Source organism: Euprymna scolopes, chromosome 46 (assembly GCF_053919585.1).
Source record: "Euprymna scolopes isolate OS-2025 chromosome 46, ASM5391958v1, whole genome shotgun sequence".
Classification (NCBI taxonomy): Eukaryota; Metazoa; Mollusca; class Cephalopoda; order Sepiida; family Sepiolidae; genus Euprymna; species Euprymna scolopes.
In genome coordinates this window covers 87990681-88016782 of record NC_136527.1, presented here as the reverse complement: position 1 = coordinate 88016782, position 26102 = coordinate 87990681, and the positions used below count along the sequence as shown (strand labels likewise).

Here is a 26102-nt window from a genome sequence, read left to right as displayed (position 1 = left end):
AAAAAAAAAGAAAAAAGAAAAAAAAGAAAAAAAAAAAATCAAAATCAAACCAGTCATCAGTCAACATCAGAAATTTGATCGTCATCGCTACTGATGTTCCTATTTACACTGCCTCCCTACTGGACAGAGTTAGACACCAGGGTCGTTTTTTTTTTAATTTTGTGTATGTGTGTGTGTGTGCATGTGTGAAAAAATAAAATTCAATGTCATTAGAAAATAAAAAGTTTTTGAATTAAGAGAAAGATTGTTCGTGGAGTGGAGAAAACTAATCAAAAGTGTTCATATCAAAAACAAATAATAAATCCTACTGGGTTGTTAGTGAGGCCCCCCCCCTGTACTAATCTAGGTGACTAGACCCCCCCCCCACTGTTTCCGGGGAACCGAAAACAAGCAGGGTGATCCCTAATGGGGATTGGGGAAAATACCTTAATGGAAGTGGGAAAAAACAGCAACGGGTGGAGGGGGGGTTGGAAGGTGACCTCTGAGTAGAGAGGAGTGACCGGGGATGTTGAAAAAACAAGGATTTGATCTTGACATGAAGGCCAAGGACGGATGTTGTGGAAAAGAACGTAGCACATTCTTAAGCACCAGAAGGTGAATAGGTAATCTGAAAATCTCATATCCGGACTGATAATCGCCTAGACCTCCACTTGATCACCAACTCCTGTCTACTTATCTATGTATTTGCATGTGTGCTTTCAAGTTCGAATGATTCACAAACGTGAATGCACATATTTTGCAAACATATGGTATCTCATGCGAGTGCAACAGCACATGTTGCTTCAAACTTTGTGATCGTAAAAACGACGATTTGCAAATGTCGCAATTATACGTTTTCTCTTGGGTGTGGATCTGCATGTGCGCATGCATAGTCGAACTTGTTTGATACATTTTACCGCAAATCTTACATGGATACGGACGCTCGTCCGTGTGTATGCGCATATGTGATATCAAATTGGAGCATTTAAGCCCGCAGATGTTGCATGGATGCCAATTCTCTTTATTGTGTCTTTTAAGGTGCGTCGTGAGGTTTGAGCTTTGTGAAAACGACGACCCGCAGACGTTGCACGTGTACGGACGTTCGCCACTGTGCACGCGCTTGTGCTTCTTCAGATTCGATGATTCAGCAAATGTTGCAGTGCAGACGTCGCACGAGTACGGACGTTCGCCACTGTGGACGCGCATGTGTATCTCCAGACTCGCTTTCACAGGGAAACAGGAAGTGCATTCACTGCAGCTAAACGGCTTTTTACCCGTATGTCTTCGTATGTGCGCTTTTAGGTTTGTAATTTGAGTGAAGCGCACGTTGCAGAACTTGCACACATAAGGTTTGATGCCCGTGTGTGTTCGCATGTGATTTCCCAACACAGAAGATTGTGTAAATGACGCATCACACAACTTGCACAAATACGGGCGCTCACCAGTGTGGCGTCGCATGTGGCTCATCAACGTCGAACGAGCCGCAAACTTCGCCTCGCAAACCTTGCATGAGTGTGGACGATCGCCTGAATGCATGAGCATGTGTTGTTTCAGAAGATAATTGTACATGAATTTCGATCCGCAGATGCGGCACGAAAACCGCTTTTCTTTTTCCGTGCCGACGCCTGTTTTTGCTAACGTTTTGGAATTTGGTTGCGACTCGACTTCTTCGCTCGGAAACGTTTTCGCTTTTTTCGGGGTTTTAAGCAAAGCAGACATTTTGTTCTGTTCGCGGTGCATTTTCTTGTGCCTCATGAGTGTGGAATTGTTTTGAAATGCGAGTCCACACACTTCACAGAAAAACTGGTTCATTTTCGTCATTCGATTCATGTTTCCTCGAGTAAAAGGCATATCAAAATGTTCAAGTTTGTGCGTGTCACAAAATTGGTTGGAGTTTTGTTAAAAAGGATTTGCGTTTTTATGTAATGGTTTGGGGTCTATTTTCTGGAATAAAAGTTGTTTTCAAGGATCAGAGATTTTCTCTCGTATGAAAGTCACACCAAAATTTTAAAATTTTACAGGTTGGAGTTTTATTTTCATGCATGGATTTCGAATCTAGTTTGGATTTGTGAGAATTGTTAAAAAGATTTTGTTTTGTAACTCCAAGTAATTTTTTGTATTTATTTTGATGTGCAATACTTTGTCTATTTATTTATTTTGCAGGGAAACGGTTTCATGTCTGTTATTCATGTTTGTGATTTGAATCATGTTTCTCAAATAAAAGAGACATCAAATTTTTAAAGTTTGTATTTTACACAAAATAGGATTTGTGAATGTGGAGTGTTGCCGCAAACAGCTGTAGAGTGTTGTCTCAAAAGAATGTAGAGCTGTGGAGTGTTGCCTCAAAAGAATGTAGAGCTGTGGAGTGTTGCCTCAAAAGAATGTAGAGCTGTGGAGTGTTGCCTCAAAAGAATGTAGAGCAGTGGAGTGTTGCCTCAAAAGAATGTAGAGCTGTGGAGTGTTGCCTCAAAAGAATGTAGAGCTGTGGAATGTTGCCTCAAAAGAATGTAGAGCTGTGGAGTGTTGCCTCAAAAGAATGTAGAGCTGTGGAGTGTTGCCTACAAAAGAATGTAGAGCTGTGGAGTGTTGCCTCAAAAGAATGTAGAGCTGTGGAGTGTTGCCTCAAAAGAATGTAGAGCTGTGGAGTGTTGCCTCAAAAGAATGTAGAGCTGTGGAGTGTTGCCTCAAAAGAATGTAGAGATGTGGAGTGTTGCCTCAAAAGAATGTAGAGCTGTGGAGTGTTGCCTCAAAAGAATGTACCTATTTACTATGCCTCCCCACGGGACAGAGTTAGACACCAGGGTCGTTTTTTAACGTGGAGAAAAGGTACAAAAATAAAAATTGTCTCAGTCGTGGAGGATTTCTCCTCCACCGAAAGAGAACAAGAAATAGAAGTGCAGCATCTGAAGAACAGATACTACACTTTGATCTTGACCAATGGAGTGTTGCCTCAAAAGAATGTAGAGCTGTGGAGTGTTGCCTCAAAAGAATGTAGAGCTGTGGAGTGTTGTTTTTTTTTCTGCATATTTTTTTATATTTTGTATATTTTTTATTTTCTGACAATTTTCATCACATTTTCCCACTCCGTTGTCAAAAATTCATTCGTTTTAGTATTTAAACTGCTTTAAGTTGTTATCAATTGTCAGACGTTTCCAATCGTATAAAACAGTCCATCATATCCTTCAAGTGTAGTGTCTGCTATATAGTTGTTGATAGTTTGCTGGTTCTTTGATCCAACTCCTTGCTTTCATCTATTGCCAAGTTTATGGAAGGCCGTAAGTATCTTACCATGGAGTACTACTCCGCTGTTTTATTTTCTGTAGTAAAACAATTTCCCATTTTTTTTCATTTAAATGTCAATTGAAAACAATAATTATTGAATAAGAAACAATAAACAAAATCATTATGAAACACTTCAAGGTTTTTCTTCTTTGAAACTTGAAGATGTTTGGAAAACGTTCACATATTTTTTTCTTTAGGATCGAATTTTCTTTTAATTCTCTGTTGACCTTGGAAATCTTTCCCCAAATAATGTGTACCTACAAATAAAGGAAAAATAATATTAAACCATTAATAAAAAGAATTAGAAGCTAAAGTTGATTTATAGTTAACTAGCAGGAGGTGGGGGTGGATGAGTGCCCAGTGTTGCTCGATCATAAAATACAATTATAGTCAATTAAAAAATAAAATACAATTATAGATCATAAAATACAATTATAGTCAATAAAAAAAAACAAGAAAAAAAACGGGACTTGAGTGTCATCAGCTAGAAAGGAAACCAAAAGCAAAATTTTGTAAGCGAAAAAAAAAAAAAGATGTAGTATGATGGGCACAAACATGTTATCGATCAGACCACGACAACACAGATGTTATGACATTACAAATGTTTTTTTAAATGAAACAAATCAACCATACAGGCATGAAATAATTGACGATTTTTTTTCTTTCTAATTTTTAAATATTATGTGTCCGAGAGATTTTTTTTCTAATTTTTCGATATCATGTGTCTGAGAGATTTTTTTTTCTAATTTTTCAATATTATGTGTCCGAGAGATTTTTTTCTAATTTTTCGATATTATGTGTCCGAGAGATTTTTTTTTCTAATTTTTCGATATTATGTGTCCGAGAGATTTTTTTTCTCTAATTTTTCAATATTATGTGTCCGAGAGATTTTCTAACGATACCAGGTATATGCCCGCTTGAGGCAGATGACAAGTTTTTTGCGGACATATAAACACACATGGCCGAGATTTATATTATGCTAACGGGGGGTACCCGGCGTTGCCCGGGTGTTTGTAGGTGTGTGTGCTGTTAAATAAAAAAGAACCCGATGGGGGGAGGGGGTAAAAGTTGGTAGGATCGAACCTGAAGCCCTGAGGTGAAATTTGAAAATAAAATCGGCCAGCGTTAAAAAATCTGAAAACACGTGAAAAATGGCTTAAATAACCATGCTTCAATATTAAAATTTAAAAAAAAAATTTTAAAAAAAAAAAAAAGAAGACATTTCACACCACGATTCGAACCCAAAACGTTTAGATGATGAGGCCACGCTCTAAGCAACTGAGCTAAGACGACGTCGACGAAATTGTGTCGCTTTTTCACATATTTAAAGTAAATTAAGTTACGACGTCGTATGACGCATGTGTAGAAGCGAACTCATCATGAGAGGACGGTTTTTGCTGAGCCCCCCCCCCTGTAGTAAAGGGCTGATTTCAGGTGAAGGAATAAACATTTTTGGCCAATTTTTCGATATTTGTCGGGCAAAGGTTGGAAATTTAAAATGATACCGATCTGGCAAAAATCCGTGAACTGTGTGGGAAGTTTTTGTGAGACATACAAACACACATCTATATATATAAAAGGCAAAATGTGTTTTATCATTTCGTATATGTCTTCAAAAGGCTTTTCTCACACACGGTTCCGGGGTCATTACGATCGCTTACAACTGTTTATATGGGTCCTAAATAATAATATGTACGATTTGGGAAAGCGCACCGCATCTAGATTTATTCACGTCGACTTTTACAAAATTATTGCTATTTTGGCTTCTCCCGTGTTGATTGGGCTTTGTAGTATAAATATGTGAAACTAAACTCAAACAACGTCTTCTCGGCATTGCGCCGGGAAAAACGTCCAGAAGCAATCTTGTACAGTTGCTATTATTCAATCTGGACAATTGGAAGCTGCTTTCCCCTCCCCAACATCTGTTGGGGGAAGAAAGTCAAATTTGGATAAACAAATCCAAACGCTGCGTGACTTCTATTTGACCTTCTTAATTAGGTCAAATGGAAGGAGCAGAGTTAACTTTTATTGCGCATGCCTGTTTTTATAGTTAAATAAATAAATTCAAACAAGCTTAACGTTGTCTGTCGCCATGGCTCAATGGTTAACGTAGCACTTTTTTTTTTTTCACACATTAATTTCCAACTCAAGGGTACGGGTTTGATCCTCATACACTCACCTACCAAAACATTTTTTTTATTTACCCCCCCCCCCGAGTTTTGATTTACCTCAAGACACCCGGGCATCGCTGGGTACCTCCCGCTAGTACATACATACAAACACACATTTTCGCTTTTATATATATACTAGCGAGGGGTACCCGGCGTTGCCTGGGTGTTTGGAGGTGTGTGTGGAAACTCTGGGGGTGGGGGGTGGGGTTTAAAAAAAATGTTTTTGTAGGTAAGTATGAGGATCGAACCTGAACCCTTGAGGCAAAGTTGTAAATTAAAGTATGAAAAAAAAACAAAAAAAACGTGCGACGTTACCCATTGCCCCACAGCGAGATGCTAACGGAAACACGTTTGAATTTATTTAATTACTTGGATTTGGCAGGTGCCCGTTTTAATGAGTTAGTCAAGTTTGACTGCGGGATAGTATTCATTTACTGCTGAACGCTTTTTTCCCCTCCAAGATGTTATAAGAAAAAGACTAACCCACATGCGGCGAGCGACAAATGTTGAATATTTATCTTCCCGAAATCGAGCAAATTAAATAGACAGGCGAGCTTTGTTGTTAACTGTGAGATATTATGATTTATATGTGATATAAAAAGTTTTAAAAAGTTGTTAGGCGAGCAACCGCTTCTCTGAAAAAAGCCTTTTGTAGACATACAGAAAAAGCGAACACACATACATACATTTTCGCTTTTATATTTATAGATATAGACTAGCGGGGGTTTTGATCGAGATAAAAAGTGAAATATAATTGAAAAAAAAAAAATATTTCCACATATATCCATATATAAGGTGAATTATGCAAGTTGCTCACAATTTCATTCAAATTGTGGTCCTTTGTTACAACTTTGCATTGTATTGTCTTCTATAAATCACTTTTATATAGAACTAGCGAGGTGTACCCGGCATTGCCCGGGTGTATGGAGGGGGGGGGTTAAAAAAAAGTAAGTATGAGGATCGAACCCGAACCCTTGAGGCAAAGTTGTGGAAAAAAAAAAAAAAAGCGTGCGATGTTAACCATTGCCCCACCGCAACATGCTTACGGAAACACGTTTGAATTCATTTAATTACTTGGATTTGGCAGGTGCCCGTTTTAATGAGTTAATGAGGTCAAGTTTGACTGCGGGATAGTAATTTTTATTTTCTCAAGATGTTATAAGAAAAAGACTAACCCAAATATTTAATATTTATCTTCCTGAAATCGAGCAAATTAAATAGACAGGCGAGCTTTGTTGTTAACTGAGATATTACGATTTATATGTGATATAAAAAGTTTTAAAAAGTTGTGAATGGACCAACCGCTTCTCTGAAAGAAGCTTTTTGTAGACACTGATCTTGAGCACGTAGTACAATGGGGTAAAGAATGGCTGGTTACTTTTAATGCATCTAAAACCAAGCTTCTCTCTTTACATCATCAACATTCTGATCCACATCTGGCATCAATTGAAATGAATGGCTCTCGTCTTCAGGAGGCCTCAAGTTTTGACAAACTTCTTGGCTTGACCATTACTCCTGATCTTAAATGGAACACGTACATCAAATCTGTTGCCAAGGCAGCTGGAAAAATGGTCGGATCTTTCTATCGATCCGGTAGATATCTCACTGCTGATGCTATTCTCTATCTATATAAGAGCCAGGTACGTCCAAGGATGGAATACTGTTGCCACATCTGGGCAGGAGCTGCTAGAAAGGACTTGGCCTGCCTTGATATAGTTCAAAATAGACTTCGTAGCCTCGTAGGAGATGTCCTTTTCTCTTCCTTGCAACCTTTATCTCACAGAAGAGATGTTGCGAGTTTGTCTCTGATGTATCGTTATTTTCATGGAAAGTGTTCGACTGAGCTTCAATCTATGGTCCCCCCTCTCAAAACTTTTGCAAGAAACACTCGTCTAGCTGTAAACACTATCAATAATTCCCCCCACTCTTTATCTGTGCCTAAACCTAAACGTAGATTCCATGAACAAAGCTTTTTTATAAGAACTGCACACCTGTGGAATTGTCTTCTGTTTTCCTGCTTTCCGGCTGACTACAATATGGTTGTCTTCAAGTCTAACGTAAATAAGTTCTTGATGAGCCGTTCCATATAAGTTATCAAATTTAACAAATTTTCATTACTAATGATTATTATATTGTCCAATTTCTACTGTACACTCTTTAACCCTTATCCTTGAGTGGCCTCTTGGCCTTGATAATGAGTTGATACCTATGAAAAAAAAAAAGAAAAAGTCCAATGTGAACAAGTTCTAATTGAATCGTCCCTCTAAGAAATCCAAGTTTCAAAATTCCCACTGTTTACTATGCTAAAATCACAATGACTTATGTATACCTATTAACCCTTATCCTCGAGTGGCCTCTGGGCCTTGATAAGTGGTGACACCCTTGTAAAAAAAAAAAAAAAAAAAAAAAAAAAAACACACACACAGAAAAAGCGAACACACATACATACATACATTTTCGCTTTTATATTTATAGACTAGTCTAAGTGCCCGGCGCTGCCTGGGTGTTTGGAGGTGTTTGTTGAGCAAAAAAAAAAAAAGTCGTAGTAGGCAAGCAGGCTCGAACCCGTACCACGAAAGGAGGAAAAGAACGTGAAAAAAAAGTTGACATGTTTGCTGTTGCACCCATCACCAAATCAGAAGTGATGAAGGTTTAAATTAAGGCTAGTTAATCGAAAAAAATGGAATGACTTTCGAAAATATCGGCAGAAAAAGCAACCCATCCTTGTAGAAAAGTGCCCAATTGAGGTTGAAGGAATTAATGCTTTTAGCCAATTTTTCGATATTTGTCATCCAAAAGGTCGAGCTTCCGGCTTTCTATTTTATTTACTTGCTTCCCCACGAAAGCAAATAAGACACAAAGTAGTTTTTAATGTGGGGGAAAACCAGCTCCCCCCAAAAGGGGACACTCTGGCTGTATAAACAGTAATTATCTCAGTATGAAGGGTTTCCAATACATTGACCAACAATGAATTACAGAACAGATACTACCCAGGCAGCGTTCGATTAGTTTAGCTTTATTTATACAAAAAAGACAAACATCGGTTACAATGGTGGGAATTTTTTCAAAACTTGATAAAAAAGATAGAGACGATGTGTGTTTGCGAATCTGAGATATTACAAAGTATGCTAAAACTGAAAAAAACTGAAATGAGACTTTAAAATTTTGTGAGAATCGTTATCATTAAAATTTTGTGAGAATCGTTATCATTAAAATTGAGAGAATTGTTATCATTAAAATTTTGAGAGAATTGTTATCATTAAAATTTTGAGAGAATCGTTATCATTAAAATTTTGAGAGAATCGTTATCATTAAAATTTTGAGAGAATCGTTATCATTAAAATTTTGTGAGAATTGTTATCATTAAAATTTTGTGAGAATTGTTATCATTAAAATTTTGTGAGAATTGTTATCATTAAAATTTTGTGAGAATTGTTATCATTAAAACCACATTCAATATTTTGGAAATTATATTATTTTTTGTGAAAATATTGAATGAATACTGCTCCAAATATGAACAGTGATATAAGAGACTATTTTTTAACATAACCTGTAGAAAATATAAGATAGCCAATCCACCAGAAACCCTAATGGTCCTCGAGATTCGTGAGAGGCCACAATTAGGATTAGATATTTTCAAGTTTGTAGGTAAGGACTAGCTTTTCGAAGTTGATTACATGAGTAAGTTTTATTGCAATACCGTCAGAAGAGGTCTCCAGTCATTTGTAACTGGCTGAGCAAAACAATGTGTATTGACATATTAATGCTTATGTAAAACAAACAAAAACTATATCTTGTTCTATTTTAGTATTTTTTAATTTTTTTTTTGTGTTTTAATTCTTTTCACACTTTATTTTCCAACTTCAAGGCTTCGGGTTCGATCCTTCCTATTTACCTACCAAAACTCTTTTTAAACTCCCCCCCCCTCGACACAAACATCCGGGCAATGATTTTTTTTTATCATTCTTTTGTTTTAATTTATCCAAAAACACACGCACCTCTAAACACCTGAGCAACACCGGGTACCCCTGCTAGTTAATACAAAAAAGACAAACAAACGCATGGTGGGAATTTTTTAAAACTAAAAAACAAATGATAGAAATGATGTCCGTTCGCAAATCTGAGATATTACAATCTAGAAAGTATGCAAAAAAAAAAAACTTCTCCCGGAATCTAACTGAAAAAAAAAAAAAAACTTTTTGTGGACATACACACAAACGCGTGCACCCATTTTGCCTTTTATATAATATAGCTCTTTTTGTTTTAATTCTTTTCATGTTGCACATACGACCTTGGTATGTCATTATCTTCTCCCGCTTAACTGTTTAACTCAGAATCATTGAGGATACACGGAGCATGTGTATGTGTGCATGTATATGTGTGTTCATGTGTGTGTATGTGCATGTGTGTGTATGTGCATGTGTGCACGCGCGCAAACTATTGCTTATTCTATTACTAACAATTTCCCTGAGTGGCTTCCAGGCCTTGATAAGTGGTGACCATCTTGTAAAAAGAAAAAAAAAATCGATAAAAGATTAGCAAGGCGCATGATGTTACCTGGTTATAAAATATGCATAAATATTAAATTTTAATGAATGCAGATTTCTTATTAAAAACTAGCGGGGGTATCCGGCATTGGAGGTGTGTGTGTAGGGGGGGGGTAAAGAATAAGCAAAATAATAACCCTGTTTAAACTTCTTAAAAAATCGGAAAAACCAAAACAAAAAAAACAGCAAACGAACGTAAAACTTCTTTAAAAAAAAAATGAAAAGAAAAAAAAAAGAACATGTTCGGAAAAACAAAAAAAACAGCAAAAAGCGGAAAAAAATGGTATAAATAACCTTGTTTCAATATTAAGTTTAAAAATAAAAAAATGGTATAAATAACCTTGTTTCAATATTAAGTTTAAAAATAAAAATTTTTTTTAAAAATGGTATAAATAACCTTGTTTCAATATTAAGTTTAAAAATAAAAAAAATGGTATAAGTAACCTTGTTTCAATACTAAGTTTAAAAATAAAAAAATGGTATACATAACTTTGTTTCAATACTAAGTTTAAAAATTTAAAAAAAATGGTATAAATAACCTTGTTTCAATACTAAGTTTAAAAATTTAAAAAAAAATGGTATAAATAACCTTGTTTCAATACTAAGTTTAAAAATTTAAAAAAAAATGGTATAAATAACCTAGTTTCAATACTAAGTTTAAAAATAAAAATAAAAAAATGGTATAAATAACTTTTTTTTTTTACATGGTGGTCACCACTTATCAAGGCCCGGAAGCTATTCAGGGATAAGGGTTATTGCAAGTACAGTACGTTAGTGTGGAGATTTGATGAAGTGTTTACTTAAGGGAACGGTTCATTAGGAATTTGTTAACGTTGGACTTGAAGACATCCAAGTTGTAGTCCGGTGGGAAGCAGGCAGACGGAACAATATCAAGTTTAAAAATCAAAAAATAAAAAAAATTTGATAACTCAGATTGAACCTGAAATCTTAAGATAATGCGACGCTATCAATCCATTGTGCTATGGATGCGTGGGCCAATGTAGTTTGTATCTACGGCGTCATGTATCAACTAGTGTTGAGACGATTCCTAATTTTTATACGATTCCGATTCCAGGAAAATATTGATTAACGATTCCGATACCAAGTCCGATTCCGATTCCTAGGGAATTATTGTTTTGAAATATACCAGGTAGTTTTATACTTATGGTCGGTAGTTCCCAAATATGTTCCCTAACTTTGGAAGAGATATTTTATGTCTACACCGTCGTGTTTTGGTTTAAATAAAATTATTATATAGTAAACTAAACGGAAAAATTAGCAAAATTTATTTTAGAGAAAATTTATTTTAATTAATTGGAATACAGAAAAAAAAAACAAAGAAAATAGAATTTATCCTTCAGAGCAAAAACAAATAAAATAGAATTTATATAACAGAACAAAAACAAGAAAATTAGAGAATAAATTAACACGATTCATTATTTTGGTCCTCATAATTTACAGATTTAATGAATTAAATAAAAAATATATAGCGGAACAGAAAGAAAATATATACTAATTAAATATAAAAAAAGATAAATATTTAATTTAATAATTTATAAATGAACGTGTGTAATGAAAAAAACAATGTGACATGGCGCCGTAGATACAAAATAACCCTTCCAAAGTTAACGACCATATTTGAGAAATACCATTAATCGAAAGTTTTTGTGTTTTATACCAAAAGGTAGGTACAGCGAAAAGTTACAAGTAAAGGAATTTCAAAAACGATTTTTTGTTTGGCTATTGATAGTTGTATTTGTGACGGCAGTTCTTCAGACCTCCATAATTCACAAAGAGTAGTTAACACCTATTGTTTTTTCTTACTTTTTCATTGCTTTTACACGTTGTTTCTAACGTGAAGAATAAGTTTAGCCAAACTAATTTTGAAATAGTGTATATCAAAGGAACACATATAAAAATTATACCACTATAAAAACAAATGAAATACTAGATAAAATTGAGCAAAAATAGTTACCAAAATTACAGAAAAAGATTAAAAAAAAAAAAATAAATGGTGAAGTTTGTTGAGTGAAATGAATTATTGAAAGAAAATTAATTGAACTAATAGAAATGTTAAATAAAAAAAATGTCACATTTCAATATTTTTTTAATAATTAAATTCTCAGGGTTGTCGAAATTAAAAATTAAGTGATTTTTTTTAATTAGACTTATTTCGAAGCTTGTTACCTTGAAAAATACATTTTAAACCCTGTTTTTTTTTATAAATAAATTCAACAAAAAAACGCAATTAAAAAAATTTACTTGATAATTGAAACTTTAAAAACATTAAACATTGAAAAATTACTTATCTCACAAATTAACGTCCAATAAAGTAGATCCAGTCTTCATACAGGAATTCGGTTATAATGAATATATCTTTCCCAATGTTAAAAATTAAATCTTTTTTTTTTTTTGGAGAGAGAGTGCTTTAAAATCGCCCGGGAATGCCGCCTAAAATTTTAAAGAAGTAAATTTTAGGAGTTTAGTGCCTTTCAAAGACGATTATCATAATTTATTATCATCCTTTAATTTCCTTTTTTCCTCCCCCACACCTTTCCATGTGGTTCAGTAGTTAACCAGTGCTCCTGTTGCTGTCAGTCAGCTATCTTTACCTAAGTTTTAATTTCTAGTTAAAAGAATTTTTCATGAATAGAATCAGCATTTTTAAAAATTATTTTTTTAGTTGTATATATTGTATTTACTCTTTGAAGTTAAGGAAGGTTAAAAAAATTGGTGACTTAGGCAAAAAAAAAAAAAGACACTGCGATTTCGACCCGCACTAATAAAACTGCTCTGAGTGACTAGTTGGTAATTTTTTTGTTCCTTTTCTTTTTTATTTTGCTCCTCCAATTCATTTGGATGCTTCTGCTTCATGGTTAAATGTTTTAACATGTTGGTTGTGGTCATGTTAGATGGTTTTGTTCCTCGCGATATTTTAATTTGACAGACTTTGCAAAACTTCAAAAAGTTTCCATGCAAGACTTTTTTTTGGACTTTGAGGCCATATTAGAAAATTCAGTTTATCTGTAAACAAATAAATTACTATTAAATTTTGTTTTAAAGCTAGTCACTTATTTGGATAATTAATTGAAAATAATCCGCTAAAAAAGACAAAAAGAAAAAAATATAAAGGGATGGAGCGATAAATTGTACCAACCAGTAGTTAACAAAAAAAAAAAAAAACTTATAGAATTTAATTTTTGAAACCAATGTATAAAAGTTTACACAATGAAATGCAAATATGCATTTCTTTTGAATTTGTTTTTTTTTTTTTTTTTTGGTTGACTGTGTTCAATTCACACATGGTTGATGCGGTTCAATATTGCTAAACTATAAGTCTTAAGTAAAATTCTATTTATAAATACTTTTTAAAATGAAATTATTTAATTAATCGTAAATATTATTTAGACATAAAAATTAATTGATTACAACACCTTTTAAAAAATATATATTAATTTCTTTTTCGTTCGGCAAAAAACTGCGTCAAACACTTTTTTTTTTAATTTTCAATTTAAAATTCTAGAAAAAAGATATTATTTTGCTTTTAATATAATCAAATTCAGGGTTTTATCTTTCTGGAGAAAAAAAAATTAAAAAATGGATTTTATTTCAATGAAATTTAAAAAAAACTTGACTGAATTGAATTAATTACCCTTAAATTAACGAAGGGGTTATTTAATAACTTTAGGTTTGGAAGATATAGGTATGGGGTCGGTTTTTTGAAACATCAAAAGAAACCGACTACTGTCCAAATTTTGCGAAATAATACGTGATCAATTTCATTTTAGAGATATTTCTTTCAAAAGCCTTCTTTTAAAAAAAGAAAAAAAAGTATATTGTTCTATTAAACCTTTTACTGTTTAAATAATTTGACTTTGCTCGTTTTAAGAAAATATAAGTTGAAAAAGCATTTTCATTCACTATTAGAAGATTTGTCAGTAAAAAAACACAGTAGCCAAAAAGATAAGCATTTTTTTTTTTTTTACTCGCAATGTAGAGCCCTGCATACTTCTTTTCAAGTTAATTCTTTTGTAGTTTTGATCACAATAGATCTGAATGAATGAACCTTGTAAGGGAAGGGCACTAAGCATTGCCCTGTTAATAATGAATTTCTTTGGTTTCTTTTTATAACATGCTACATTTCTCTCTTGCCGTTAGAAATATCAGGACATTTTTTTCAACATCAGGATAAAAGAATCGTAATGAAGGAATCGGAAAATTAAGGTATTTTTTAACGATGCGATTCCGATTCCGATACCTCCCAAAATACATGATTCTTACGATTAACGACTCCGATTAATCGTCCCACCACTAATTCAAACGAATTCAAGGTACGTTTTTTGTGCGTGTTGACACATGCATAGAAGCCATCTTGTCATGAAGGACATGCGGCAATCTAAAAATCTGGAAAAAATAGCATTTAAAAGCCGGACAAATTAAATACACACGCAATCTCCATAAGTCGTACATATTATCTAGACAGCATCTAAAAAGTTTTAAGGCGAGAAGCCCGGCGAAAAAAGCCTTTTGCGGAAATACAGAAAAAGTGCACACACACACACACACACACTTTGGCTTTTATATATATAGAGACAAGACGTTAAATTCTTTCAGAAAAAATAAAGTAAAACGAAAATCTGGAAAGAACCCGAGACATATTCACACGAGTATTATGTTATTTTCTAAACAGTTCACTTCTTGTAAGTAAAAAAAATACTAAACACAGTAAGTATAATAACCATTAGACCAGCTTGACACGATCTTTAAAAAATGTTTTCAAACCTACTTATTCTTAACATAAGTAATCTGTCATGTAAATGATGCACGCATGCACATTCATTTGACAGATAAAAATTTGATGAATCCCCCCCCTTTTTTTTTTCAATTTTTACCTCTTAAAAGCCCTCTTTCCAGATTAAAACGGTTTCCACATGTCTGAATACCTTATGTACTAACTTTCAAATATGTAGATCAAAAATTTGTTGAGTATATAGGTTGAGAAGTGTCTTCACATACATATCCTCACTTTTATAGCTTTGTTTAGGTTAAGGAAATCCATTTTTCTACGTGAGCAAAAAGGGACTATCTCTTATAAATTATCCAAATTTTTTTAATTTGACCACATAGTAGCTCTTTTTTCCAGATGAAAAAGTTTTCTATTTGTCTGAATACCCTATATACCAACTTTCACATATGTAGATTAAAAATCCATCGAGTATATAGGTTGAGAAGTATCTCCACACACACACATCCTAGTATCCTCATCTTTATAGTTGTTGTTTCACTACGTTTCGGCTAACTATTCCCCTGACCTTTGTCAAGTGGTTACCCACAATGGGATAGGAATGCTTCATCTTTTAACTGTATCTTCAGTAATTACTGCCTTCCATAGTTGTTGCAGTGAGTAGGACTGAAACTATAAATCTATAGAAGTGAAATTTTGTGTGTGTATGTGTGTGTGTGTGTGTGTGTGTGTGTGTACATTTCTGTATCAAACTACTCTGTCAATTTTGCATTTACAGACTCCAGATTTGACATAAGTGGTATTCAGATTTGGGAAAATATTTTTAATCAGTTTTCCGCCAGAAATTTGATTTGACCTTTGCAAACTCTCTACCAAACTCCTGTCAATTTTGGGTCTAAACACTTGAAATTTTAGATGTGGAAATGGATCAAAGTTTAAAAATTGAAAAATACTTTACTCGTAAAATTCAATTAATTTCATTACTGTTGTTTAAAAAGTAAAAAAAAATAATATTTCTTTTACTTTTAAAACAACTTTAATAGTTTATTTTGAAAGTATAATCCATAAAGAAAATAAACAACCCACTTTAAAAAGAAAAATTACGAGTTTTTTTTATATTTTATTCGCAGTTAGGTGTCAAAAATTCCAAAAAAATTCTGATACACCTACTACAGGGGTACAATGTGGGGAGTAGGGCAACAAGATGTTGGTTCACGTTACACTCGAACTTCTGCATGTCAGTACAGTTGGGGAAGCGGGAACCCGGAAGGGAATTCCAAAGTGTAGTAGTTCTGGGGAAGAAACTACTGGAGTAGAAGGCTCTCTTACATCAAGGGATCTCAACTGTGAAGGGGTGGGATTTTGTCGTACATCTAGTCTCGGCACCGCCAAAACGGGGGGGGGGGTCAGGCAAGTACTTTTTGACAGACCCTCTTTTTAAAAATCTACCAAAAATCAGGTAATTATCCAATCAATACGAAATTTTCAGTGATTATTAAGAGAATGAACTTTATAACAGTGTACTTATTTTTCATAAACGACATTTATTTATATATATTTTTTGCTTACAACCCCCCTCCCTTGTTTGGGGGAGGGTCCAAATATGCTTAAAATAATCATCTGAAACTGAACAAAACATTGTCTTGTTGTAAGGGACAGGATTATAGATTAAAAACAAAAAAAAAATTGTTTGCATACCTTATTTTGACGTCTGAATATCAGAACTTTGATTGTGTTTAATTATCCCTCTTTTGAGTTTTGAAGTGTGAAATTCAGTGAAATAGTTAAGTAAAATAATTAATTTAAGTTAAGCAAAAAAAAAAAAAAAATGTTTAAATATTTATACGAAAAAAAGCCATTTTAAAATCTTTGATTAATAAATTAACAATTTTTTTTAGCGAGCCGAATAATGCATGACCATTATTAAACAGGGCATGCTTTGAAGAATCGATACAGAAAAAAAAAATGATAAATAGTGTCCCTTTGTGTTAAAGCAAGTCTATAAATGGGCAACTAGTAATCTTTTTTACTATAAAAATCTGAAAAAAAATCTTTATAATGTACGTAATTGTCACTGCATGAAAATGTCATATTCCAAAAATCACGTAAATCGATCAAGTAGTTTTTTTTATTATTTAAGAAAATCAAATATTATGAGAAATTTTATCGAAGAAAAACTTCCCACCATCTTCTTTTGGAATGATACACTGCTAGCGACACCTGTTGGGAATGTTGGGAATATAAGATCAGCAAAGGGACAGACAATCGACTTTCCACACTATAGAAAAAAAAAAAACTTGGAAAATTAAGACATTTATAAGTTTTTGGGGATGTTGAAAACGAAAATAACGTTTAAAATTCCAGCAAACGAGTAGTTTCCAAGATATGAAGAATTTTACGTAAATTGAGCAGCCACACGTGTAAAACTTGAATTTAAGCCGCTGAAATACACATTTGCCGAATTTTTGTTGGAGGAGAATCAATAGCAGTATCAGAATTTTCAGCCGAGTCGCCATAAGAAACAGTTGTTTGAATAGACACCTATCTGTCTATCAGATTATAACAATATGAAAACGTAATTTAAACCCGTAAATTTTATTTCAATAAAACGAGCAAAGACCAAATTTTAATATCATAAAAGCTTTAATAGAGAAATAAACAATTTTATTTATTTTTCCTTGGATTTCTTCACTTAACATTTCACGGAATGTCGAACAAAACACTAGTTGAATCTTACGATATATTTTTAAAATGGCAAAATATATAACTTACCTGGTTAATGAGTAAGATATGCTTTCTTTTAATCTTCCTGTATGAGAATTTATTCATATTTATGTATTATAATCCATGTATTTTTTAAATGGAAGGATTTTTCCAACACATATCATGACCACGCGTGTCTTTCAAGAAAGTTTAAAGAAACCGGATGTTAAGATTGTCACTTTATTATCTACGGAAGCCTATAAATGTAAAAAACACTAATTCAGAAACGTTAGTAATCTCGATATGGGACTATATTCCTTCAAATTTTCCACTTTTAAAGGTTTTCGGGGGCGCTGAAAACGGAAATAACCATTTATATATACGGCAAACGAAACTAGTAGTTTCAAAGAGAAAAAAACTTTACAAATGGTCACAAATGTGACGTCAAATGGGCACCCACTTTATGGCCATATTGCAATGAACAGATTTGGCCGTAATTTTAAAGGAATTTTCGATACCAAAGGGAGATAACTTATCGTCCTTTTTTTTAATGTTGGCGCTTTTACGCTATCGTACATGAAAACTGGGATCTTTTATTTTTGGATTTACACGGATTACGGAATGACAAGGATATGAAATGTAATTTTTTTTTTTAATATCTTAAAGAAATACCTGCATTTTTTATTTATTATACTATAAATCTGCATTATATGGTATCGTCTTTTTTTTTATATCGAAAAAAAGGAAACCAGGAATTAAATATAAAAATATACAGTGACCGAAAAATATTGACTGGAAAATTCTAAACAAAAATTAAGCTTCCACGTAAAAAAAAAAAACAAAAAAAAAAAAAATGTGGTTATCGAAAAAAGGATTTACATTTTGGACTTTACCGGTAAATTTACAGATAAGTGATATTTTTTTGTTGTTTTAAATTTGAGTATTTTATTTATTGATGTTTTATCTTCAATTTGTGATATATAAAACGTGTCAACCAAAATTAATTAAAATTGGTGCCCGGAAAACTCGTTCCAGGAAAACTCGTCTCGGGAAAACTCGTCTCCGGAAAACTGGTCCCCTTTCGCTAGATAGGAAAACTGGTCCCTTATTGAATAAATATCGATTGAAAACATTTTATGATCATTCTTGAAGGAGATATTATTTTTTAAAATAGACTATAGCTCCACCTAATATTTTTTAAAAATATTTTTACTTGTTTAATGTTTTTTTTTTTATAAATAAAATCGATTTTCTAAGTGTCCGTTTTCTACCTAACTGGCTAAGTTTTTAGTGGTTTCACTTATATTAAAGCGTTTATTATGTTCATACAAAGTTAATTACAAATTTTTTTATTCTTATTTTAACGATGTTTTTTGGAGTCATAAAAACAATAATAAAAAACAAAACAAAAAAATTAAAAAACAGGGAGCGATTCGATTCTTCATTACTTTTTTGTTTTGGTTTTTTAATTATGATAGTTTTTTTGTTATGTTTTTGTTTTCTCTCATACAAAATGCACTCATGCGTTATTTAAAATTATAATTTTATCAATTATCAACATTTATTGTCGTCCTGTCAAATTTTGCAAAAATTAACTAATAAATTAAAAACGAAATATTTTTTTGGCGCGAGGGATGCCATGTGCTAACAATCTCTCGTTAACTAATTTTTAATTTTTAAAAATTTTTACTTCAAAATTCTAAAATCAATCATTAAGAGAAAAAGTAATCACTAAATATTTATTAATCAATTACTGTACACATTGATTCGAAAAAGTTGTCAAAAAACAAATATATAACAAATAAATGTTATCAAAGGCAAGATAAATTACTTTTCTACCAAACTGGATATAATTTTCGTGTTTTTATTCAATTTAACATGTTTATTCAGCTCGAAAAGCATGCAGTGTTTACCGATGTATTGGAAAATTCAAAATGGCGGCCGACTCTCTCTTTAACACGGTAAGTTCGGGAAAAGGTGTTATAAATAATAAACTAGAGAAAATGCTATTAAAAAACCACCGAATATATGTCAAGTTATGTCACGGTAACATATATTGAGCAAATTTCTAACAGTATTTTGTCTATTTTATTATTTATTACACCTTTTTCCGAACTTAGCGTGTTAAAGAGAGAGTCGGCTGCCATTTTAAATTTTCCAATACATCGGTAAACACTGTATGCTTTTCGAGCTCAATAAACATGTTAAATTGAATAGAAACACGAAAATTATATCCAGTTTGGTAGAAAAGTAACTTATTTTGCCTTTGATAACATTTATTTGTTATATATTTGTTTTTTGACAACTTTTTCGAATCTATGTGTACAGTAATACAAACCCATAAATTCTTTTTATATTAATATAAAAAAAGCGGTCTCGTTTATGAACATACTAACCGCTTTAAAATAAGTGAAACCACTAAGAACTTTACCAGTTAGGTAGAAAACGAACACTTAGAAAATCGATTTTATTAAAAAAACATTAAACAAGTAAAAATATTTTTAAAAGATATTGGGGGGGGGGAGCTATAGTCTATTTTAAAAAACAATATCTCCTTCAAGAACGATCATAAAATGTGTTTTCAATCGACATTTATTCAATAAGGGACCAGTTTTCCTACCTAGCGAAAGGGGACCAGTTTTCCGGAGACGAGTTTTCCCAAATTCATTAAAATTCTCATAGACATTTCAAAATGGGGGGGGGGGTGAATTTATAAAACAACGTTTGTCTAAAATATTATATTCAGTTTATCGGAAAGAGCATAAAATTTTACATTCACCCTGAAAAAAACGTAACAATTGAACGAATAGGAAAATTTTGATAGATTTTTAAAGTTTAAAAATTGAAAAATATTCATCTCATAAAAATCAATTGATTTCACTACGTAACAAAATGGCTGCCTGAGCGCACGCACGCACTTTGTAAACACTGTTTTTTTAAAAATGAAAAATAATATTTCTATTATTTTTTAAACAACTTAAATAGTTTATTTTGGAAGCATATTCTATAAAGAAAATAAATAACCCACTTTAGAAAGAGAAATTACGAGTTTTCTATATTTTATTCGCAGTTTTCTGTTAGGGGTGTCAAAAATTCTGATACACCTAGAGCAGAGCATCATTGAATAAAATATAAAAATCTCGTAATTTCTCTGTAAAAAGTGGGTTATTTATTTTCTTTATGGATTATACTTCCAAAATAAACTATTACAGTTGTTTTAAAAGTAATAGAAATATTTTTTTTTTTAAACAGTAATGAATTTTCCGAACTCAATATTTTTCAATTAAAAATCTATCAAAATTTTTCTATTGATTCTATTTTTACGATATTTTCAGGGTCAGTGTGAAATTTTATGTTCTTTCCAATAAATCGAATATAATATTTTAGACAAACGTTTTTTTTTTTTAAATTCACGACCCCCCCCATCCCAATTTTAAGTGTCTATTAAAAAGTAAATACTTAATTTAGTAACCCGAAAGTAAATAATTAATTTACTCACAAATTGAAGAGAAAAGATCAATACATAATATATTCAAATTTTAAAAAAAAAGACATCGTGTTCTTTTAGAATTTTACCTGTAAAGTTTGAAGTTTAAAACCCTTTTTTTAAACCACGTTATTTGTTTGTTTGTTTTTTTTTAATGGAACCTTGGTCCTTGCTCCTTTAATTGACAAAAAAATTAGGGCTTGAATTACATTTTTCGAGGAGTTATAAGCTTGGAAAGACAGGGGGTCGAATAATTCACGCCTCCCATTTTGTAAATGTCTAATAATAATTAATTTAGACCCCCATAAGTACATAATTATTTACTCACAAATTGAAGAGAAAAGGTCAATACATAATATATTCAAATTTAAAACAAAAAAAAACATATTGTTCTTGTAGAATTTTACCTGTAAAGTCCGAAGTTTAAAACCTTTTTAAAAAAAAACGTTTTTTTTTTTTTTTTAAATGAAATCTTGGTCCTTGCTCCTTTAATTGAAAAAAAAAATTAGGGCTTGAATTGCATTTTTCGAGGAGTTATAAGCTTGGAAAGATGGGGTGGAATTATTCGCTATTTTCACGAAATTTCTGACACTGCTAGAGCATCAACATGTGGGTGCTCACTGCTCAATTTACCTAAAATTCTTCATATCTTGGAAACTAATCGTTTGCTGGAATTTTAAACGTTATTTTCGTTTTCATGTAACATGTTTATTCAGCTCGAAAAACATGCAATGTTTACCGATGTATTCGAAAATTCAAAATGGCGCCCAACACTCTCTTTAACATGGTAAATTTGGGAAAAGGTGTTATAAATAATAAACTAGATAAAATACAATTTAAAAAAACACCGAATATATGTCAACTTATGTCACGGTAACATATAATAAGCGAATTTCTAACAGTATTTTGTCTAGTTTATTATTTATAACATCTTTTCCTGAACTTACCGTGTTAAATAACACCTTTTTCCATACTTACGGTGTTAAAGAGGGTGTGAGACGCCATCTTCAATTTTCGAATACATCGGTAAACACTGCATTTTTTCGAGCTGAATAAACATGTTACATTGAATAAAAACACAAAAAATATATCCAGTTAGGTAGAAAAGTAACTTATGTTGCAGAGAGGGGTTTGTATTACTGTACACAGATTCGAAAAAGTTGTCAAAAAACAAATATATAACAAATAAATGTTATCAAAGGCAACATAAGTTACTTTTCTACCAAACTGGATATATTTTTTGTGTTTTTATTCAATGTAACATACTTATTTAGCTCGAAAACCATACAGTGTTTACCGATGTATTCGAAAATTCAAGATGGCGTCTTATTCTCTCTTTAACACGGTAAGTTTGGGAAAAGGTGTTATAAATAAAAAACGGATAAAATTATGTTAAAAACTTGCTCACTATATGTTACCGTGACATAGGTTGACATATATTCGGCGGGTTTTTAATAGTATTTTGTATAGTTTTTTTATTTATAACACCTTTTTCCAAACTTACCGTGTTAAAGAGGGTGTGAGACGCCATCTTCAATTTTCGAATACATCGGTAAACACTGTATGTTTTTCGAGCTGAATAAATATGTTACATTGAATAAAAAAACAAAAAATATATCCAGTTTGTTAGAAAAGTAACTTATCTTGCCTTTGATAACATTTATTTGTTATATATTTCTTTTTTGACAACTTTTTCGAATCTATGTGTACAGTAATACAAACCCGAAGGGTTATAATATGAATATCAATACACAAATATAATAATAAATACAGGAGTATATATATATTAGAATTTTTGGGTGCCCGGAAAAACTCCTAGCGAAAGGGAACGAGTTTTCCGGGGTCGAGTTTTCCGGAGACGAGTTTTCTAAATTTGAATTTTTTACACCTTTTCGAATCGCTGTGGATTGTAAAACAAACCCTACAACAATAACTTGTATTTGTTATGGCAACATTTATTAATTATATATTTCAGTATCGCCCACTTTTTTTTTTCGTTTGTTGACTTGACTTCTCTGCTAAATCCCCGAAAAATGGGTGAAATCGATTTAAACATTAAAAATCAATTCAACCACGTGGTTTTTCCAGGCAGACAATAAAGATGACATTCATTTTACGAAATTAGCGAAAATATGACATTTTTTTTTTTTTTTTTTTGTGTAAAAAAAACAAAAAACTTGAAATAATAACTTACCTTTTTTTGGGTCATTCAGGAAAAAAAATGATGATTTTTTTATTACTAAAAATAAACGACCGAGCTATTTATAGCTTAACGAGACTTCCTTCGTGAGATACATGTGTTGACATCCAAGATGGCTACCGTGGAGAAAACTATTCCGCAGAAAAAAAAAATGAAATAGAAATAATAATTTACCTTTGTTTTAGCCAGGAAAAAAGAAATGAGGTTTCTAAAAATAAAAATAAACGATTCAGTAATTTTAAAACGTTTTAAGTTGAACGAAACTTCCTTCATGAGATAGACGCGTTAACATCCAAGATGGCTACCGTGGAGAAAACTATTCCGCAGAAAATTTTTTAAAAAATCAAAAATATTTGAAATAATAATTTACATTTTTTTATTTTTAATCCCGGAAAAAAGAAATACGGTTTCTAAAAATAAAAATAATTTTAAAAGTTTAAAGTTGAACGAGACCTCTTTGTGAGATGCAGTGCACATGTCAACATCCAAGATGGCTACCGTGGGGAAAAAAAGTATATGCGCACTTGCGCGTACAACAATGGCCACCACGTATTACATAAAAAATTTCATTGCTTAATATCCGGAAAACTACTCATTTGCGGAAAACTAAATGCGATATTCGTTTTCAGCATACCCGAAACCCCCTAGAAAACAAGTTTTTAAAGGTAGGTTGTGTGTTGGTGACTGTTGGTCTACCAGGCCAAATCTACCAAACATTAATTCAATTTATAATGTTATTTTATGTTTTCATCCATTTTTTTTGTTTTGTTTTTTTGACAAACTAATATTTGAACATTCTGTCCGAGTGTAAAAAGAAATTTGCTGTAATCACAAACGCTTTCAACTTCAATAGGTACTTCTCTAGGTGTGTCAGAAACTGACCCTATGAATCACACTCGCAGATGAAATAAATTTTAGGAGCGTACTCACAAATTGAAAGCCAGTCAGGCACGTGCCTTTTTTTTTTTTTTTTCTCGTTTAAGTTGAAAATCGATGTGACGGGTGTCAGCCAGAAATTTGGCTGTTAAGGGGTCAAATTTCAACGATTTGACCTTTAAGAACTCTACCAAACTCCTCCGACAAGGCACAAAAAAATGAAATAAAAAAAATAGGAGATAACTTGAAACTGTTGGATAGCACGGTGCATATCGCCATGTTATTTTGAGAGGATCTCTACAGTGTGGGGGTGGGATTTAGCAGCCTGTCGGGTTTGTCGAGGGTGCACACGTCGTGGGGGCACAAGTGATTGCAGTTCGTCAGAGCATTCAGCACTAAAATACTTGTAGAAAAGGCAGAGGGATGCAACATTTCGTCGATGGGACAGAGGCTGGAGCTTAGATGCCAGTTCAGGGCCTATCAGGTTTGCGACTCTCTTTTGAACCTTGTCAAGGAGTGAGAGACTAGTAGCAGATGCACCAGCCCAGATGTGGCAGCAATACTCCATACATGGGCGAATGGTGGCCTTATAGAGGTACAGGATACTTTCGGGTGTTAGTAGTTTTCTAGCACGGTAGAGAGAGCCCACCTTCCTTGCAGGAAACGACTGAAGTAAAAGAAAAACGCATGAGTTAGAGGGAAAATATCTAACATCTAGTAGGATGCCCCATCCCCAGCTAGAACAAAAAAATAAAATAAAGAAATAGGAGATAACTTGAAACTGTTGAATAGCACGGTACATATCGCCATGTTATTTTGATGGGATAACAAATACTTGTACATGAAGGGTTAGAGATAAAACACCCAGCGTTATCTTCTACTGAAGCTAAAACTATTAATATTGTGATCTTATTTGCAACAGACTTTAAAGTATATATGAAACATTTGACATATATATATATATATATATATATGTACTAGCATGGGTGCCCGGCGTTGCCCGAGTATTTGGAAGTGTATGCTGAGCAAAAAAGAAAAAGCAGTCAATTTTTTTTTAATTTTACCCCTATTATGACCCCTTAAAATTTATAGTTTCTGGCTCAAATCACTTTATTAAGTTAGATCCAGGTTCAAGGAACCTATATCTAAAATTTCAAGTGTCTAGACCCAAAATTGTCGGAGGAGTTTGGTAGAGTTCTTAAAGGTCAAATCGTTGAAATTTGACCCCTTAACAGCCAAATTTCTGGCTGACACCTGTCACATCGATTTTCCCAAATCTCAGTACCCGGTATTTCAAATTTCGAGTCTATAGACTAAAAATTGACAGAGTTATTGCGTAGGGAAATGTACACAGACAGACAGACAGACAGACACGTTCACTTTTATAGATATATAGATTACACTCCTTCAAATTACGTGCAAAACGTAGCAACGTAGATAGTTTTCAGAAGCATGCCTCGTCGCATGCCCGGGGTATTCTTGCCAGGTTTTCTTCTTTGAAGGAGGCTCCAAAATTCCTTATCAGCGGCAGGCAAAGAACTCGTCCAATATCCACGTCGCGAGAACCAAAAAAGAGGCCGAAATCTGCGCTGGGCTCGTGACGTCATCACGGAGCTAGCATTTCCCTTTTCTCCAATTAAAGGGAGTTTCGTACAAACCCAAAATGTACGAAACTAAGAATCAAAAATGATACAAAATACAAAAAATCAAATACAAGAACCAGATAAAAAATAATAAATGTAAACGGGGGGGGCACCATCATTGGTACAAAAAAAAATCCAACATTCCAAGCTTATAATTCGACCCCCTGTCTTTCCAAGCTTATAACTACTCGAAAAATGTAATTCAAACCCTAATTTTTTTTTTTTTTCAATTAAAGGAGCAAGGACCAAGGTTTCATTTAAAAAAAAAAAAGTGTTTTTTTAAAAAAAAGATTTTAAACTTCGGACTTTACAAGTAAATTTCTAAGAAATACTTATTTTTTTTTGTTTTAAATTTGAATATATTATTTATTGATCTTTTATCTTCAATTTGTGATATATAAAACTTTGGTGAGTTAATTATTTACTTTTTAATAGACATTTCAAAATGGTGAGGGGGCGTGAATTTAAAA

The 26102-nt window shown here is 32.7% G+C and overlaps 1 long non-coding RNA gene across 1 annotated transcript; it reads right to left on the bottom strand.

The window, feature by feature from the left end:
- Nucleotides 1-176: 176 nt before the first annotated feature.
- Nucleotides 177-23422, bottom strand: LOC145271450 (uncharacterized). The gene is made up of 3 exons (XR_013865881.1): nt 23108-23422; nt 2915-3518; nt 177-2710 (listed from the first exon to the last, which is right to left on the bottom strand). It is a non-coding gene; the product is annotated as an uncharacterized LOC145271450 (long non-coding RNA).
- Between the last annotated feature and the right edge of the window lie 2680 nt (nt 23423-26102).